At 38.5% G+C, this 18679-nt stretch overlaps 1 pseudogene; it reads right to left on the bottom strand.

The window, feature by feature from the left end:
- Window positions 1-705: 705 nt before the first annotated feature.
- Window positions 706-18239, bottom strand: LOC110542092 (14-3-3 protein theta-like; annotated as a pseudogene).
- Between the last annotated feature and the right edge of the window lie 440 nt (window positions 18240-18679).

Below are 18679 nucleotides of genomic sequence, written 5' to 3' on the forward strand. Positions count from 1 at the left end.
AGGTAAAGTGAATACCAGAGCTATGAAGGTAGGAGGGGTAAGTGAATTTTTATTGGGAAGGAAGTTGTCAACTTAAGCAGCAGCAAATGAAGAATGCATAAGGAAACTCCCTGTTGTCACAGACAGATGTAACCTCCGAAATATGTGACACAGGAGACATTTCAGTCTGTAACCCAAAGCCTAGATGCATTAAGCACTTTCCCATTCAAGCTAACACTTCTGGATTCCTACTAAAAAGAAGTAAGTTAATACGAGCATAGAAAAGTTGCTTCTGAAAGGAAGCCCCAAAAGAAGGTCAGAGAGGGAAGGTAGAAATCAAAAATTTATTATAGTAGTTACTTTATATTATAATGAACTATATTTTCATATCTTGACAGTAATACAAAACACAGTCACTTGCAGAACTGGTTCAGATTACTTAAATACCAAATGGACTGTCAGTCTTCTACACAAGTGTCTGGAAGTTATTGGTGTTTATAGGAACTGACCCTCTTGATGCTTTTCTACAGCAGTAACTGCACACCAGAAAGGTCAAGACAACACAAACCAAGAGATGGAGTTTTCCCAAAGCTGCAGGGTGAAGACTATAGATAACAGTTGATCCCATACACTTGATTGGCCTGACTTGCTATAGAAAATCCAAGAAGGAATGGAGATAAAGAAAGCTTTTCTTGAGAGGAGGAAAGAATGAGATCCTGGATGCCTTTAGTTTTCAGGCCCCTCCACTGCATCACATTTTTCTCCTGCACTGTCTGATGTCTATAATGATAAGTTGTCTCTAAGCTGCTGCATGATGAGGGTGCTCTTTGTGGGAGTCTTCATTCAGTGAATCAAGCTCCTCAATGGCCTCAGCAAAGGCCATTTGGCCGGTGTGCAGGCAAGCTCTGGATTATTAAGGATCTCACAGTGAAAAACAGAAAAGTTAAGAGTCAGCTGCAGGTGGACCAGACATGAAGGTTGCATATCTTTCTTGCTTATATCAAATGTCTCTTGACAGGCCCCTTGCAAATCATCTATGGTATGTTTTCGATTATCACCACAAGCTACTTCTGCAAGATACTGGAAATAATCTCCCTTCATTTTCAGATAGAAGAACTTACTCTCTGAATTAGATGCATTGGCTATTAAAATCTTATCCAACAATTCAAGGACCATGATAGAGATGGACCTCAGCTCTGACTCCAATTTCTCCCAATAGTCACTGATCAGCTGCAACATTTTGTTGGAGGTGTCTGTCTTCTGATTGATGCTCGACATGGCCCTTCCAGTGGACCTGCGGTCTTGTAAGCTACCTACAACAGGTTGGGCTCCTTGTTGGTCAGCTTGGCTCCCTGCTCATCATGGCTTTCATGCAATTGGCATGGTAGCCCTCTGCCTGCTCAACCAATTTGGCCATCTGAATCAGCTTGGTTTTCTTGATGGCACAAGGGTGAGTGCCTAGACGGATCTGGAGTCCTTTTTCTAGTCTCTGTCCTTTATCTCTAATTATTTCTTTTTAGTTAATTAATTAATTTACTTCCTTTCTTCCTCTCCTCCAACTCCTTCCTCTGTCCCCTCTCCATCCTCCTTTCCTGCCTTTCTCCTCAGAAATGGGAAGGCCTCCCATGTATAGCCACGCTCCTTGGCATTTCAAGTTGCATCAAGACTAGGTGCATCTTAGTCTGTGCAGCCCAGTTAGGGGAAAGAGATCCAAAGGCAGGCAACAGAGTCAGTTCCTGTTGTTAGAGTCCCACATAAAGACCTAACTTCACAATTGTTACATATGTGTAGAGAGCCTTAAAACCCTGCCCCACACATGCTCTCTGTTTGGTGGTTCAGTTTCTGTGGGCTCCCAGGGCCCAGGTTTAATGATTCTGTAGGTTTTCTTATGGTGCTCTTGACCTCTTTGGATCCTTCAATTATTCTTACCCCTCTTCTATAGGATTCCCTAAGTTTCTGCTGAATGTTTGGCTGTTGGGTCTCTGCATGTGTTTTCATCAGTTGCTGGGTGAAGCCTCTCAGATGACAGTTATTCCCCATTGCTAGGGTTACCCTCATAGATTCCTGGGAGTATCCATTGTCCTGGGTTTCTAGCTCTTCACAGAGATGCCCTCCACCAATCCAGTTCTCTCTCTCTCCCTCTGTCCTCCCCGATCCCAAAAAGAACTTGAAGATATTAGAAGATGGAAAGATCTCCCATGATAATGGATCTATAAGATTAACATAATAAAAATGCCCATCTTAATAAAAGCAATCTATAGATTCTACACAATTCCCATCAAAATTCCAACACAATTCTTCACAGACATTGAAAGAAAAATTCTCAACGTCATATAAAAAAAAATCCTGAACAGTGAAATAATTTCTGAAAGTAAATAATTCCTGATTTTAAGCTGTACTGCAGAGCAATATTAACAAAAATCGTATGATTCTAGCATAAAAACAGGCAGGTTGGTCAATGGAATCAAAACGAAAACCCAGTAGTACACACACACACACACACACACACACACACACACACACACACACAACTATAGACATTTTATTTGTGACAAGCTAAACCATACAATGGAAAGTATCTTCAGCAAATGGTGTGGCCTAACTGAATGTCTGCATATAGAAGAATGTAAATCAAACCATATCTATCACCCTTCACAAAACTCAAGTCCAAGTGGATTAAAGATCTCAACATAAAACTGGATACACTAAATTTGATAGAAGAGAAATAGAGTTCAAGGGAATAGCCTTGAACTCATTGGCACAGGAGACAACTTCCTGAAGAGAACAACAACAGCTCAGACACTAAGATCAACAATTAATACATAGGACCTCATGAAACTGAAAAGCTTCTGCAAGTCAAGGACACATCAATAGGGCAAAATGTCAGCCTACAGAATGGGAAAAGGTCTTCAACCTACATCCAACAGAGGACTAATATCCAAAATTTATAAAGAATTCAAGAAACTAGACATTACCAAACCAAATAACCCAATTTAAAATGTGGGGTACAGATCTAAACAGAGAATTCTCAACAGAGGAATTTCTAATGGCAGAGAATCACTTCCTGAATGACAGTATATACCACTGTTTGAAATCTGGTAACCTCAAAGGTTCCCCTGATATTCACAACAGAAGGAAGAAGGATTCCAGCACAAAGCAGCCATCACAAACTGTAATGTAATGAAGAATATTCCAACCTCCTCATGGGACACCTGAGCACCCATGGGACACATATTATTTCAAAATAATAATAGTGTGTGGGAGGGTTCATTTCATATACACATGTGTCACCTATTATGCATGCCTAGTCACATGCCTTCGTGACCAGTGTTCTTCATTTTCTGTCACTAATTCATTTCTGAGAGGCAGGTTTTTCTACCTTGATATACAGCATGTATCTCCTTCATATATATCTTCATTACAGATCCCTTTAAGATCTCATGATCTCTCTCTCTCTCTCTTTCTAACACACACACACACACACACAAACACAACTAGTACTCAAATACAAATCCTCATGACAGGGAAACAGGCATTCTTAATCACTGAGATATTCCCTCAGCTCCATAAAATGATATTTGTATTTTATTAAAATTAAAATTCAATTGCAACAACAAAAAAAAAGAAATTCTCAATATCTTTAGTCACCAGGGAAATGCAGATCAAAACAACCCTGATGTTCTATCTTACATCCATCAGGACGGCTATGACCAAAAACTTTAGCAACAGCACATGTTGTGAAGGTGTACAGCAAGGGGAACAGTCCTCCATTGCTAGTGGGAGCATAAACTTGTACAATACATATCATGGTTCATCAAAAAATTAGGAATAGTTCTACCTCAAGACCCAGCTACACCACTCCTGGGCATATACCTAAAAGATGTTCTACCATACAACAAGGACACTTGCTCAACTATGTTCATAGCAGCTTTATTCATAATAGCCAGAAATGGGAATAAATCTAGATGTCCCTATCCAAATAATGGATAAAGAAAATGTGGTACATTTACACGGTGGAATATTACTCAGCTATTAAAAACCAAGCAAATGGATAGAACTAGACAAGATCATCCTGAGTGAGGTGACCCAGACCCAGAAAGACACACATGGAATGTACTCATTTATACGTCGATATTAGCTATAAAGTCAAGATAACAGTGTTACAATCCAGAGACCTAAAGAATTAAGTAACGAGGACAGCCCAAGGGAGGATGCTTGAATCTTACAGAGAACATGAAATAGATTAGACATCTGGGAAGGATAGAGGGAGGGAACTGGCTATAGAGAGGGGTGGGGAGGGGAGCAGAAGGGATTATTTCTAATTCTTAACCTACTCCTTATGTAGGTGGGGAATTGTTTGATATTAAATTTTATTGGGAAATATTAATTAAAACAATGGTTAGGTTTATTGATTTGATTAAATGCAAGTCATGTGCTAATAGTTTTTGTTTTCTTCCTTATTCCTGTAACATTTGTTTTCTATATTCTTTAATGTTACCATTGTATGAATCTTTGTTTGTGAGTTCTGGTTATAAGTCTCGGATCTTTTACAGCCAGCAGCAGAGTACAGTTTGAGTACCAAGCAGTAGCTTGGTAGCTGGCTGCTAAATTAAACCAAACATTTGTATTAAGGATGTTCTTTGGACTATTGCAACCTGAATAAAATATCTTTGCTGTCTTCTATAATGTCATTTCAACACGTGCAGATTAGCAGAAACATCTTAGTAAATCAGGGTTTGAGGGTCATAATTTCATCACCAAACCTATTAAGTTTTCATTTCCATCTTTAGAACACACTTGAACCTCATAGTGGATTAGTATAAACTTCAGGAACTTTTGAATTGTCTTTAATACCTGGTGCTCAGCTATTAAAGAAATGTCATACTAAATTAATTTCAGCTTTTTCCTTAATAATTGTTGAAATTATATTTGATTTCTCTAAATCAAATAAAAATCAAACATTTTTAAAATGTTATGAAAATTATATAATTTAAAAATAAAGTGTTTCTTTTTCAAACCTTAGTAGCAATTCTTGACATAGAAAGGAAATAAATCTGTTCTAGAAATTGAATATATTTTTATTTATTCTCATGCTTAATTTTGTTTTATTTTGGGGTTCTTCTACTGAAATCTTAACAAGATACAATCTTATAAGACTTAAACTTTTACTAAATTTATGTTTATATTTAATTGATAAATTACAAAGAATATCACCTCATTTCTTTCTAAATTTAAGATATGTATTATTCAAAATATATAATTATCTACTACCTTAATAATACATGGTTTTAAATCTTCCTTTAAAAAGAGTTCTTCAATGTGTCTAAAACATATGGAAGGATTAATTTAAAATATTGTCATTCTTAGTATATTCCTTCAAGATAATGTGTTATATTTTCTCTGTTTGTGTTTAGACAATGTATATAAAGTAGGAAAGACACCATTAATGTTTTGTGACTGTTGGGTCATTTGTCACTTCACAAGAGCAAACTGATTGCCGTTGACTATTCTGTGGCCATAGAGTCAAATATTGTTGTTGGATTTTTCCTTCCTGGTTCATTAAGATAAATGTGCATTTGTAATCTAGAATTCTCACCTTTTAACTGCTGCATTGGGTGATATTTTAGCTAGAGAACATCCCTTTTCAAAACTACTTTTTTTTCCTGGCTTTAAAAATCCCAGTGTTCATGCCCTTATAGGGATGCTTTTGCGGGGGGGGGGGGAGGGGATGAGTGTCATTTTCAAGATTTTAAAGAAAAAAATTCTCTTTCAAAACGAAGTGCTTAAGAGCCTTAAAATCTTCTGTGATTCTGTGACAACAAAGGTACAGTAAAGTCTTGACTAATTGTATGGTATGTGCTAACCATGTGTACCTTTTTATAGCTTACCGACATCAGCTCTTGTCTGTGTGTCTATACAGAGACCACTGGAAAGGATTCTGAAGTGCTACAGACGTCAGCATTGAGAACTATCTCGTTCTTTCCTGTTCCATTTTATTTAAGTCACTTGTGTCTGCATAAACTGTTTGTTCATGGTATGTTCATTCACTGAGGTATATATGAGTATCTTTACACACACACACACACACACACACACACACACACACACACTCATGCACTCCTGGAACATGGAACGTTTACATTATGAGATATTTATATAAACCACAAAACGGTTTGTTTAATATTTCAGTGTCTTTAACAGGACTTTAAGTGAATACCCATGCATTGCTTTCATTTCCTCTCTTACTAGTTTAGGGTAATAATTTGAGTGAACCCAAAATATGAAGAGAATATTTTTAAACTAAAATACAAGAAATTATTCATTTCAAAGAAAGTATGTGTTGGTGACATAAACAATGGCTGGCTGAGCAATGAGCTATAATCTGAAGCTTTGGATCATCCCATTCATAAACTGATGAAGTTGTTATATACCTTGAAGGACAAACAAATGTCCTCTGCTTTGAAAGTCGAACACTTTTTTTTTCTATGTTTATCCTAAAAAAAAAAATCTATTATTTCATTGCTGGGTTTCACTATAGTGGCATTCAGAGCCTAAATCCTAGATTTATGTATAAAACTTTTTACAGACATGAAAACCCCGTATCAGGAACCAATGTTCTCTCAGTTTTGTTGAGCCTGTTAATTTACAGGAAGGCTTAACACAATTAGGTTTTTTTTTTTGCTTATTGTGATAACACTTGCGGTGGCTCTTAGATTTATTGTCCATAGACACCGTCAGCTACTCCTGAAGTTACTGTCTTTTTTCCTTTTTCAGTGTTCTATCTCCTACCTCACCTCTGAACTAAATCCTTCTGTTGATCTATGGGTGCCTTTCAGGGATCAAAGTTTGGTTTTCTGTGATGCAAATGGGGGTAGATGTGAAAGTAGAATACTGTGCTTCTTGTTTGTGTTGTCTTCAAACAGAGCTGTATTCAGGCAGCTTTTGTTCTTGTGACTTAAAGAATCTCTGAAGAAGCAGCTCTCAGTATTTGCAGCTTGTGTTCGCAAGTGTTTCCTACCTCACACCCCTCAACCAGGAGGTGAAGGGGAAAAAAAATCTACAGAGAAGGATATAAAGAAGAAAGAAACATAGGAAAGATAAAGTGCTTGCTGAGGAACTCCACCCCTTCTCTTTCCTTGACACTTAAAGGTTAGGAATCCAGCAGTGGGCACAGGCCACAGGCTATCATGTAGCCCTGCTGAAGACCTGGTGTATATAGGCAAAGGGCCCAGTGTCTTGACATAGTATTTCAATGGCCCTTGGGATGATGTCTGCATCCCTCCAGGCAGCTTATGGGATGAAATTTGTTCCCCTTGCCAAGAAAAAGAGAGGAAACGACACACACACACACACACACACGAGAGAGAGGCTGAACTCCTAACCCCTTTGTATCTCTATCTAATATGAACTTATTGGGGGAAATGAGGGCTTTGTAGATGTAATGAAATTAGGATGTGTCAATAGGTGGGTCCCTGTTAGGATGATCTTTTTGTGCGCTGTTTAAAGATTGTCCTTGTATTCTGCATCATATTTTGTAAACACTCCATGCAACACTTTCTGATTGGTTTTATAACTGAGCTGAGGCAGGAGAAAATAGGCAAGACACAATGCAGAAGGAGGAACTCTGGGAAAGAATCTGAGGCACAGGAGATTCATCAGCCAAACACAAAGACAGATGTAAGGTACTGAGGAGAGGTAATAAGCCACATGGCAGAACATAGATTAATATAAACGGGTTAATATAAGTTATAAGAGCTAGTTGGGGAAAAGTTAAAGCTAAGGCCAACCTTTCATAATTAATAAAAAGTCTCTGTGTCATTAATCAGGAGCTGGCATTTCACAGAACGTCCTATTATAGATCCCTTAATGCAGCATGTCTGGTATATTTAAAAGAAGGTCATGTGAAGAAAGAAGCAGAAAGTGTAGACTCAGAATCCAAGGAACCACTGGGGTTGCTCTAGTTAGTTTAAACAAGCATGCAGCCTCTCCTCAATGTGAAGAGACATAGCCTGCTGTCACCTTGAATAGACTTCTAACCTAAGACACACAGAAGGGTATGTTTCTGCTGTTGAATCCACTCTTTTGCTGGTATGTTATTACAAATTACTTAATGTTAATTCTGTGACTTTAATTTTTGAAATTTGGCACCTTCCTTCTTCTGAAACTTACTCATTATTGTAAATTAATATTTTGTGAGAAAATGGGCAAATTCTTTATTCTCTCTGAGCCACAGACTTCTTGCTTCTCAAATATTATTGAATATGTATATAAGTGTATGTATATGGGTTGTGTGCTTATGTGTGTTTTGTTGGTTCTACTTCTTTGGAGAACCCTGTAGAGAACTTATATACAGGTTCATATATATATATATATATATATATATATATATATGTATGTACATTTATATTTATAGATATATATGTATACATAGATAGATAGATATTTCTATCAATTGAAGTCATAGAAGCCCACACACCACAGTAACAATAGACCCACAACATTGATTTTTAAATATGTATCTATAAACACAACCTACTGAGTCCATTTACACACACACTCTCTCTCTCTCTCTCTCTCTCTATATATATATATATATATGTACATACATTTGCTTTATGTATATGCTTGTAGGTATGACAACTTGCTACTGAATAACCTATAAGAGGGCTCTTTCCTGGAGGAAAATGACTTGTGCTATCTCATTAGCTGTTAATTGTTTATAGCTCTTTTGCATTTTTCTCTTTCATATTGTATGTCAATTAGTCCTGTCATTGTGAATGTTTGACTTATGAAACCATATTGTTAAGATTTCATGTGCACAATACCTTGTCATAGACTGAAGACACTGTCTCTCAGCCGAATCCTGCTGCTCTCACTTTTACAATGTTTCCTTCCATTTCCTGAGATGTTCTCTGAGTCTTAGGTATAGACGCGGCATTGTAGCTATACTCATTGTGAATAGGAACCCCATGGAAATACTGTTGGGAATATAATTGGTTTAAGAAAGTTCTCCTCTAGGGTTCATTATCTCATTAGCCATAGGTAGTTGAAAATAAGGCACAAATTTCCTCCTATTGAGCAGTGTTCATCTCCAAATAAATGGTTATGGATACACCCAAGGTTTAAGCACCATTACTACATCTTTGGGTATCTCTTGCAGTGCTGGCCATTGTTGTGCTCAAATAGACTTCAAAGCTGATTGGGAATTTTAACTTCTCTTTTCCCTTGTCAGATGGCATAGCACCTTCATATGCAATGAGAGCTAGTCTTCAGGGGGAGGCTTCAAGGTCAGTTCCCATTCAGTTTCTCCAAACCCTGTCCTATGTTCAAAGCATATGGTGTCTCCAGCAAGTAGGGTATTATGTCCAATTTCTACAGACAATCAAGGAAAACCACAATGTGTTTCCTGTACAGTCTTTTTTTTATTTGGAATCTATGACACCTTTTCTCTTTCTGTTCTTCCTGAAATTATTCACTTTTCTAACCTGTTTTCTATTTAATATGAACAGATCACTTTTGGCACATTTCATATGACTTCATACATTAAATTTAGTATGTCTTGTATCCCTCTCTCCTCTCTGTCTTCTCTCTCTTCCCTCCTCTTTCTGCTCCTCCTTCTAGATTTTCTCTCTTCCTGATGCTCTTCTTTTCTTCTTTCCCCCTCCTCTTCCTCCTTACCTTCCTCTTAACCTTTTGTTAATCTCAAATTATTTCATCATTCTTTTTTCACTAGTTCCTGTAATTCTAGCACTTGGAAAGTAATGACAGGAAAGTCAAGAGGACAGGATCATCCCTTCAGAATATACTGAGATCCAGGCTAGGCTCAATTACAATAAACTCAGTTTCAAAACATTTTTGAAATAAAAAACCCTATGCTATATTTGTGGGTGTTTTCTCCTCTGTCATGAAGTAGGTAATTTATTTATTTACATCACCTTTTTCTTGTTTCTAACTTTACTAAGTTGTCCAGTGGACTTTGGTTATTTAATTATGTTGGCCCATGACTGTAACTTCTACAAAATTCAATTGCTAGGTTTTGCTTCTGCATGAAATCAGTCAACTGGAAGGCTGAGGGGCAGTGTTTTGTGTGTAGCTACACATACAACTTTCCTTAAAGAAGGAATGGATGAGTAAATAAATCTCTCATGTTCTACAGTGAAGGGTGTCTGCCAGCCTAAACCTCTCAGTAGAGCCTGTCCTCCTACATACTGGCTTTTCCCCTTCTCATACCCACATATGTTTTCCCACCAATTTCTGTCTTAATTTCTGTTAGAAAGCTGATGACTATCTCTATTCTGTTTACCTTTGTTGTATATTTAAACAGTAATTACGGTACTAGGTACGACTCAGTTATCAAACAAACAAAAAACCAAACCAAACCAAAACAAAACCCAAGAATCTTTATTCAAAGGTTCTGCCACTAGTTTTAAAACAGCCTCTGTTCCTTCTACTCCCACCTAGTGCTTTTTGAGTGAGAAAACTACTTTGTTTTACCACACTGGTTTTTGTTTTAGTTTTGTTTGTGTTTTTAGTAGGAAGATTTGCCCTTTAGGAAAAGGGTGCTCATTCCTGCAGTTCTCAGCAGACCTTGCTTGAAATACTTGTTCTAAGATGTTACTACACATGAGAATTTTTGAAAAATCCTAAAAAGTAAAAATACTGTTTGTGGTTCAGAAAAGCCATAACCCCTCATTTAACTCTGGGTCCTCATTCCTTACCCAAAGAATGAGAAAATGAAAGTTGAATCCTTCCTCTCATTTTTTGCTTTTAAAATTATCTTGTTTGTTTTTGAGGGATAGTCTTTTGAGATAACCCAGGATGGCCTTGAATACTTAATCCCTCTGTCTCAGTCCCTGGGTGCTAGCATTCTTTCTATAATGCTAGAAGATCTTGTTTAAGTAGATGTATTCACTTTTATACATGAGACACCTCTGCTAATATTTTATATTCATACAGTTACATAAATATCAATATAGTAAGAAAGAAACATGTAAAGTCATTTTTAAGGCATACAGCAAAATAATTTCATAAGTGATTTTTGTTAAGTCATTTGAAAAAAAGTCTCAATTTTCTCACACAATTCTGTCTATTCAATGTCACTCATGGTTTCAATGTACACTGTGCTCTTTCATTTAATTAACTAACAAGAACGTAGGTATCCAGTATTAAAACTTTTCAGTCATTTACTAGTCTTGAACTTTAAGTAACTAACTTCTTTGGGAATATTTTTTCTTTATCACCAGGCAGTATAATTACCTTTCAAGTGGAGTGAATCAGTAGCTTCGTTGACATTTTAATGGGTTTTAAGTGGATCCTGACCCTGACCTTATCTTATTTGTATGTGAATTTCCGTAAACCATTAGGCCTACATTCTTCATTCAGTTGAATTCTGTGGAACAAAGCTGGTTCTCTATTCACCTGCCTTTCATTGCCTTTGTCATGATAAACTAGAATTTATAAGTCAAATTATAATTTAGTGTAAAAATTGTATATATATTTTTTAAATTATAGCATAAAAGTATTGCTGAGTCCATTTTAAAACTGAGCATTTGAACATTCCATTTCTAGTTTCAGGAGTGGCCTCTGTCTAATGTATAGTCATTTCAATGGGAGTGCAAGCCACCTTATCTTTCTCTACTGTGAGTATTTATAGTTTCTTTATATGGTAACTGGTCTCTGCAAATGACTTATTATAGAGCCCTGGCCATCTTCATTTCTGTATGTATAGTAAAAGCTAGATTCAAAGCAAATGCACCTAAGCAGGGGTTTTATAGTCATTGTTTTGTTATGATAACTAATAACTGGCAAAATTATAACCTTAGTTAGAAGGTATCCTTAATTTTCTTCTGTATGAAAAACAATATAATCTTCTAAATATGTTTCTGCTTGATTATATTAAAATGTGGTTGAATAATTCTTTACTTCAAAATTACGTTAAGTTTTTTAATCCTAGAATTGAAAGTGGGTTTTTGTCTCATAAGTCCAGCCTGGTGAAATGCTAGCACAATAATTTGAATGCTCAGAAGAGTCTCAGAGAGAACCCATATGGGTTAAACACCAGACCAAAGCTATCTCCATTGTCACTTCTGATCTATCTTTGTCCCACATCTCAGTGAACAAGAGAAATATTCTCTCTTTATTGTTTTGGAGAACTAACAACAATTATATCAAAATAAGTATCTGTCATTTGACATTACATAAAAATTCAGAGATGATTTGCATTTATAAGATAAGGACAAGGTTAATAGCCATATAATTCATCCTCTATCTCACAAACTTTGTGTGTATCATATGTATTATTACATCTGATTAATATATATTTATATGTGAGTATATATATATATATATATATATGAACCTTCATGTCAAATATAGTTTTGTTTCTGTTTCTATACTACTTTTAAAAAAAGTTTAACTTTCAATTTAATTAAATCTACTCCTTAAGTATTAAGCAAGAAATTTAATGTATGATCTAAGACTGAGGACACAATCTGAAAAAAGGAGTTTATCACTTTGCATCTTGTGTAGCAGTGATTCAAATTCCCATCTATCATTCCTCCAAAACTTGCATGGTGAATCATGCTTTACTTTAGCTCTTTACACTTCTCAGCTTTAAAACTCCATAATATTCTCACTTTAGGATCTTCAACCCACAGAGGAAGACAATGCAGCCAGTCCTGATGAGACCTGATAGGCTAGGGTCAGAGGGAAGGGGAGGAAGGTCTGCCCTATTAGTGGACTTAGAGAGGGGCTTAGGGGGAGAAGAGGGAGGGAGGGTGGGATTGAGAGGGAATGAGGGAGGGAGCTACAGGTGGGATACAAAGTGAATAAGCAGTAATTAATATAAAAAAATAAAAAAAAGAATCTTCAATCCAAGACTCCCTGTGCCCAGGTTCTCTGTCCTCCTTGCTAATGTTTGTCCTACTAAGTAGTACCTAAGATCTCTAGAGGTATTTTAATACAGCAACATGGATGCTCTGCTAAGGGGTCACATCCAAAGACCTTCTGGTTCTATGTGATCCAGTTAGAATGTAGACGCACTACAGTATGATACAGCTGGAATATAGACACACCCTTAGCACACGCCTTTAATCCCAAGTAATGAAGGTAAAGTTAGTTTATAGAAGGAAGCAACCATGTTTGAAAGTGACATCTAAATGAGGGGCTGGCAACGTGAGGAATCAGAGAAAGATTTAACAGAATGAGTCAGAGAGAGGACACACCCAGTTCTCACAGAACAGGACAGGAAGAAGAGACTACTTTACAGCAGCTCAGGGAGAGAGATTTAGAGTTTTTACTGAGAGTTTCTTACTGGTACAGTTTTACAGAGACAGGCTGCAAAGAGAGCATACTAGACATGGGTGAAGACAGGAGCCAGAGAATGAGAAAGAGCCAGAAAATTAAACATATTACCAGAATTAGTTTGAGGCCAGAAGAACAATTCAGTGAGAAACCAAGACATGCCAAGAGAAGCCAGTTTGAATCAGTCAGCTTTCAGAGGAGTTTAGGCCAGAACAGCTGAATTGAACCAGCCAGTGAGAGTTCAAAAATAGTTAGACAGGCTTGGAAATGGTTCTCATCTTATCACCTCATCACAGGAAATAAAAACTTTTTTTTTCTTACTTCAAAGATTTAGTTTGTTGTATTTAAGCTTCTTGGTTGAATGCCATTGACTCTTTTTGGTGTGGACATTTCTTTGTTGGGTGTCATACTGATGTTATGTGCCCTGTAAAATTTATGTTATTCTGCCAGTATTAAGTAACTTCTCATTTCTGAACTACTCAAACATTGTTCCCCAATACCTGCTCTTGGGAAACATATCTCTAAGTCACTCTGAGGTAAATACTTTCAGATATAAACTTTCTTCCCATACATGACAGTATGTCTAAGGATTAATACTTCTGGCTCATTTTATAGATAGAAAAGTGATGTTCCCAGAGTAAACACTTTAATCGGAACTACGTAGACTATGTATTTATGAAATTAAAGAGCTGGAATTTGTTACTTAATGAGCCTCTGTTCAAGGCTTGCGCTTATGCAGTTTCAAGGCCTGCTCACCCACACAGCTTTAATACACTTTCGTAAAATTGGAAGTTTTGACCTGATGAAAATGACAGTTTCCTGTCTCAGCTGCAGACAGCTGACACCCTGATGGAGATTTGAATTTCAGTTTTCCGTTGTCCCGGATTACACTGCATCACTTTTTGATCCCTGCTCCCACCTACTCCAGGCCTTTCTTCCCAGATCACCTTGCTTTCTTCTAACCTGGCTCCCAAAGCTCTACTTTTCCTTTGCATACGAGTACTTGTGATTTCCCCTGCCCCTCTTCATTCTTCATTCACTTCACACTTGTCTTGGTCAGATTCAGCAAAAGCCAATGGTGTGGCATTCATTAATGAAGTGCCTTCAGGAGCCAGTGCTCAAGGAGTTGGAGCAAGGATGGGAGGCGTAGGAAGGCAGTAAAGCCATGGTGAGGAGAAGCTAGCTGTAGTATGGCTGCATGAGCTCTGGAGTATACATAATGCCCTGCAAGTGCCCCAATCAGAGAGAAGAGGCTAGCTCACAGGGAAGCAACCAGACAGACTCTACTCCAAGTCTTTAAAACTCTCCCCTCAATTCCCAGAGGTTTTTGTTGTTGTTATTGTTTGTTTTCATTGTTGTTGTTCTTTTATTGTGTGAAAATGGATCTATAAGAAATTCCTTCATTACATACTACAAGTGTTTAATGTACTGAATCTGGACTCTCACCCACCATGACACTTCCTATTTGTCCTTTTTTCTTTGCTGTAACCACTTGACTAACTGGTAGACAAGGAACACTTAAGCTTGACACGAACAATGCAGGAAACAGACTACTAAGACAGCCTCCTTGAAAATAGAAAACTAAATCAGAGACAATCCATATGTGTGTGGAAACACTGACTGATACTTGCATGACAAATCTCTCCAAAATTACTTCTAGACCACTGCCCATTTCAAAGCCCAAACTAACATAGACTTACATAAAACTGGAATTTTTGATGTGATGAAGATGACAATTTCCTGTCTCCGCTACAGACAGCTGGCACCCTCATGGAGATTTAAAGTTCAATTTTCAATTATCCCCAGGCCATCATGAACATGAATACACCGTAGTAAGGCATAACTAGCAGCAGAAGTCGAGACCCAGAGAACACACTTAGAGTCTTGTTTCGGAGCCGTACTGAAATTGTCCTATGAGTCTTCACACGTAAATTCCCACAACTGAGGGCTCTGCAGCTGTTGCCCAATGAAGTCAATACGGAGATTGTACTTTGTCTTAATTACTCAGTTTCCATTGTAAAAGAGAAGTAGTGAATTAGCACAGGCAAACACAATCAACAAAGCTTAAAATCTGCTTACCTCAGATTCTCTGTGCTTAAACCACAAATAAATGTCAGTTCTCAAACCTCAAAGCAAACTTCATATTTACCATCACTTGCTAGGAAATCTCACACTGTCAATCGGACCCTTCTTGTTCACTTGGCTAACTTTCTTTGCCTGTCTTCTGACTCTTTTACCCAGGTGTCCATGTCCAATTTAGCATTTGTTTCTAAATAAACAAGTTAATGTGTCTTGTAACTATTTCTGCCAACAGAGATTTCCTCATTTTTCACTTGGGGAAAAAAAAATCCCATTATTTTACTAAGCATTAAATTCAAAGAGAAGTGTTAATGCTTACAGATTAATAGTTATTCTCAAGGTATTTTAAATGCATTGTTAGTGTTGGAGAAAATTGTAAGCAGAGATCAGGCTTGTACTCATGTTAATGCTGTTATATTGACAAAAATCTAAACGATCATAATCACACTGCTCTCTAAGAGCCCCTGTTCTAAATAACAGACTCATTTTTTTTCTTCCATGGTCAGCAAAACCTGACTGTTCCTCACAGCCTGCTTGCCTGCCCTTTCCTAGCTACCCCAGACAGTCTATTGCAGAAACTGGCTGAGTCATGTCTCTCTGCAGCTACTCAGTAATGAGCCATCTCTAGGGACCTTGCGAAGACATGCCAGAGATCCGTGTTTGATCTCCACCCAGTTTCTAGTCATGCCTCAGGCTGTGCCCACATTACTGAAATTTCCAGCGCATTGCCCTGCTCAGCAGGACAAAGGGAAATTCTACAGAGTTGCTACTTAATGTTACTCAATAAATCAGTAACAGAAGCAATGAATGGAATGGAATGGAATGAGAAATTCTTGGCTCTTAGCCTTAGAACCACTTCCTTCCTGAAATCAAAGAGTGGTTAGTTGGTGGGCTTGCAGGAGCCGTGGCCAAAAGACAGTTTTGAGCAATTGCTACTACAATGAAAAATGTGAAGTATACATAGAGCTTTCAAGAGACGAATCCACAACTTTTCTCCTCCTTGCAGTATCTACTATATAACGATCCAGATCTACCCAATGAGCAAATATCTGCCCACCTTTAATGTTTTAACGAAGCAGTTCGTGAAATGAGTTTGTGAGCATATAATTGGACACAGTAACTCACACAATGATTTGCGTATGAAATACATTTATGCTCGTTTCTTTAAAATAACATTCTACTATTTTTGTCATGGGAAAGCTTTGAAGAGAAAATTACTGCTGCCAATTTAATAAATGTCTTTTGTAAACATTAATTAAATAATAATGAGATGCTGGAAATACAAAAAATGAAGAATCTATTCATTTATTTGTTTATTTTTCCAAAATATATTTTTATTGCTTATTTGGGAATTTTTCATAATGCACCCTGATCACATTCGGGTCCCAGCCCTTCTAACCCTTGTAACTTCCCACCAGAAATAGAAGAAGAAAAGAAAATACCAAGTCCAGCTTGTGTTTGCCATATACTCCCTGGAACATGGTCAAAGCCCCAGTGGGCAGCCCTTTAAAGAAAACGAGTCCTTCTCTACCTCTACCCCAACCCTTGCAGAAGCCATCAGCTGTGAAGAGCCTCACTTCAGCACCCCTATCACAATTTTCAAGAGTTCTCTTCAATGGCTTCCTGTCTGGACTGTTTCCTTTTTGGCGGGTGGGGGTGGGAGGAGAGACAGTCACAGAAGCCTTCTAGGTCTCCCTCACTCTCAGCCGTGAGTCGGCTGTGATCAACACCACTGCGAAAGAAGCTTCCCTCTCCTTTTCAGTCAGTGGCAGCTCAGATGGCAGACTGCCACGTGGCCTCCGGCATCAGGAAACCCGCAGCCCTCAGGTCTCTGGTGGCAGTACAGACCACGGAGATTAACACAGCCCTGGGGCGAAGCATGGACCACAGACACCATCATGGCCTTCGGAAGCAGGAGAGGTCACACACATCAGTCTGACCTTCCTGCAGCAGCTCGGCGAATGGACATCAATATGATTCAGGCAGCAGCACAAACCATGGACTCTCACCTGGCCTCTTGTAGTAGAACGGATCGCAGATACGTAGATGGTCTGTAGGAGCAGCACAGACCTCGGACGTCCACATGGACCACGGACATCAGCACATCACCCGGCTGTAGTGTGGATCATGGATACCAACATGGCCTTTGGGAGCAGCAAGGACCATGGAAATACTTGGAGGAGGCTCAAAGCCAGAAAATGAACCGTTCTCCATTCAGACACTCTCTTGTTGCTCAGAGCCAGGACGGTCCTGCCGTGGGCAGTGTATTCATGGTCAGAACCTGCTGGCCCTAATGCTCCCCTGTCCACAGCAGTCTTCTCCTCCACCTGTCACTGCCATCGAATCTCTAGTCCCACCTCTATTGATTGCTCATGGGACGCTCTGTCCCTACGTCTTTCCCACCTCTCCATAGTGTATTTGTTTATAAAAGTGACATTGCAAACTGCTGTGTATCCTCCCCCCCCAAAAAAAAGTATTTTTCCCCCAAAAAAAGCTTTATTCATTGTATCAAGTCGTTGGTCTGGTTCAAGGTTTTCTAGTTTCTGAAGCACCGTAAATACTGTAATGTCACTAAGACTCTTCTTGGCTATTCTGCTCTTGCCCAGAGTTAGGGTGATCTTGGGACAAGGCAAGATCCAAGCAAGCCCCAGGACGCCGCACACCACTAGACCCTCTGTGCTGGCAGACCCAGGCGTCCCCGGGCATGACCCACGCACAGAGAGGGTCAGAAGCGGTGGCTCCAGGCTGAGGACCTGCCCACTGTTTGGCTCCCACGCCGCACCTATCATCTTAGTCTCTGGTTTTTCAGTTTTCCGCACATGCAGATCTTCCCTGCCATCCTTCCTTCCAGTTTCATGAGACCGCTTTTTAAGATGCATCTTCCTAAAAGACCTTTTTGTTTTTGTTTTTTGTTTTTTTTTTCTTTTTCCGTCAATTGTTCCGGAAACACTGTTAATTCTCTAGCACTCCAGCTCAGGTTTGGGTTCTGCTGGCTCCAGCCAAGGCTCCTCCTGAGCAGCTGCTTGGCTGATGGTCAAGAATCAATTCGCTTTTTTTGAACTCCCCTATCAGTGGACTAGGAGGGAAGGGGGAAAGGAGGGTGGGACCGGGAGGAGATGAGGGTGGGGGCTATAGCCGGGATACAAAGTGAAAAAATTGTAATAAAGAATCAATTCTTTTATCCTTTCTTTTGCTTATGACTTCTTTCTAACAAAAATCAGACTTCAGAAATGGACAATTTACTTTCAGATAAGAAAACTGATCCACATTGTTGTCCCCTTTTGCTTTTCTCCATGAGTCTATGCAGCTCCTGACTTTT

Source organism: Meriones unguiculatus, chromosome 21 (genome assembly GCF_030254825.1).
Source record: "Meriones unguiculatus strain TT.TT164.6M chromosome 21, Bangor_MerUng_6.1, whole genome shotgun sequence".
NCBI lineage: Eukaryota > Metazoa > Chordata > Mammalia > Rodentia > Muridae > Meriones > Meriones unguiculatus.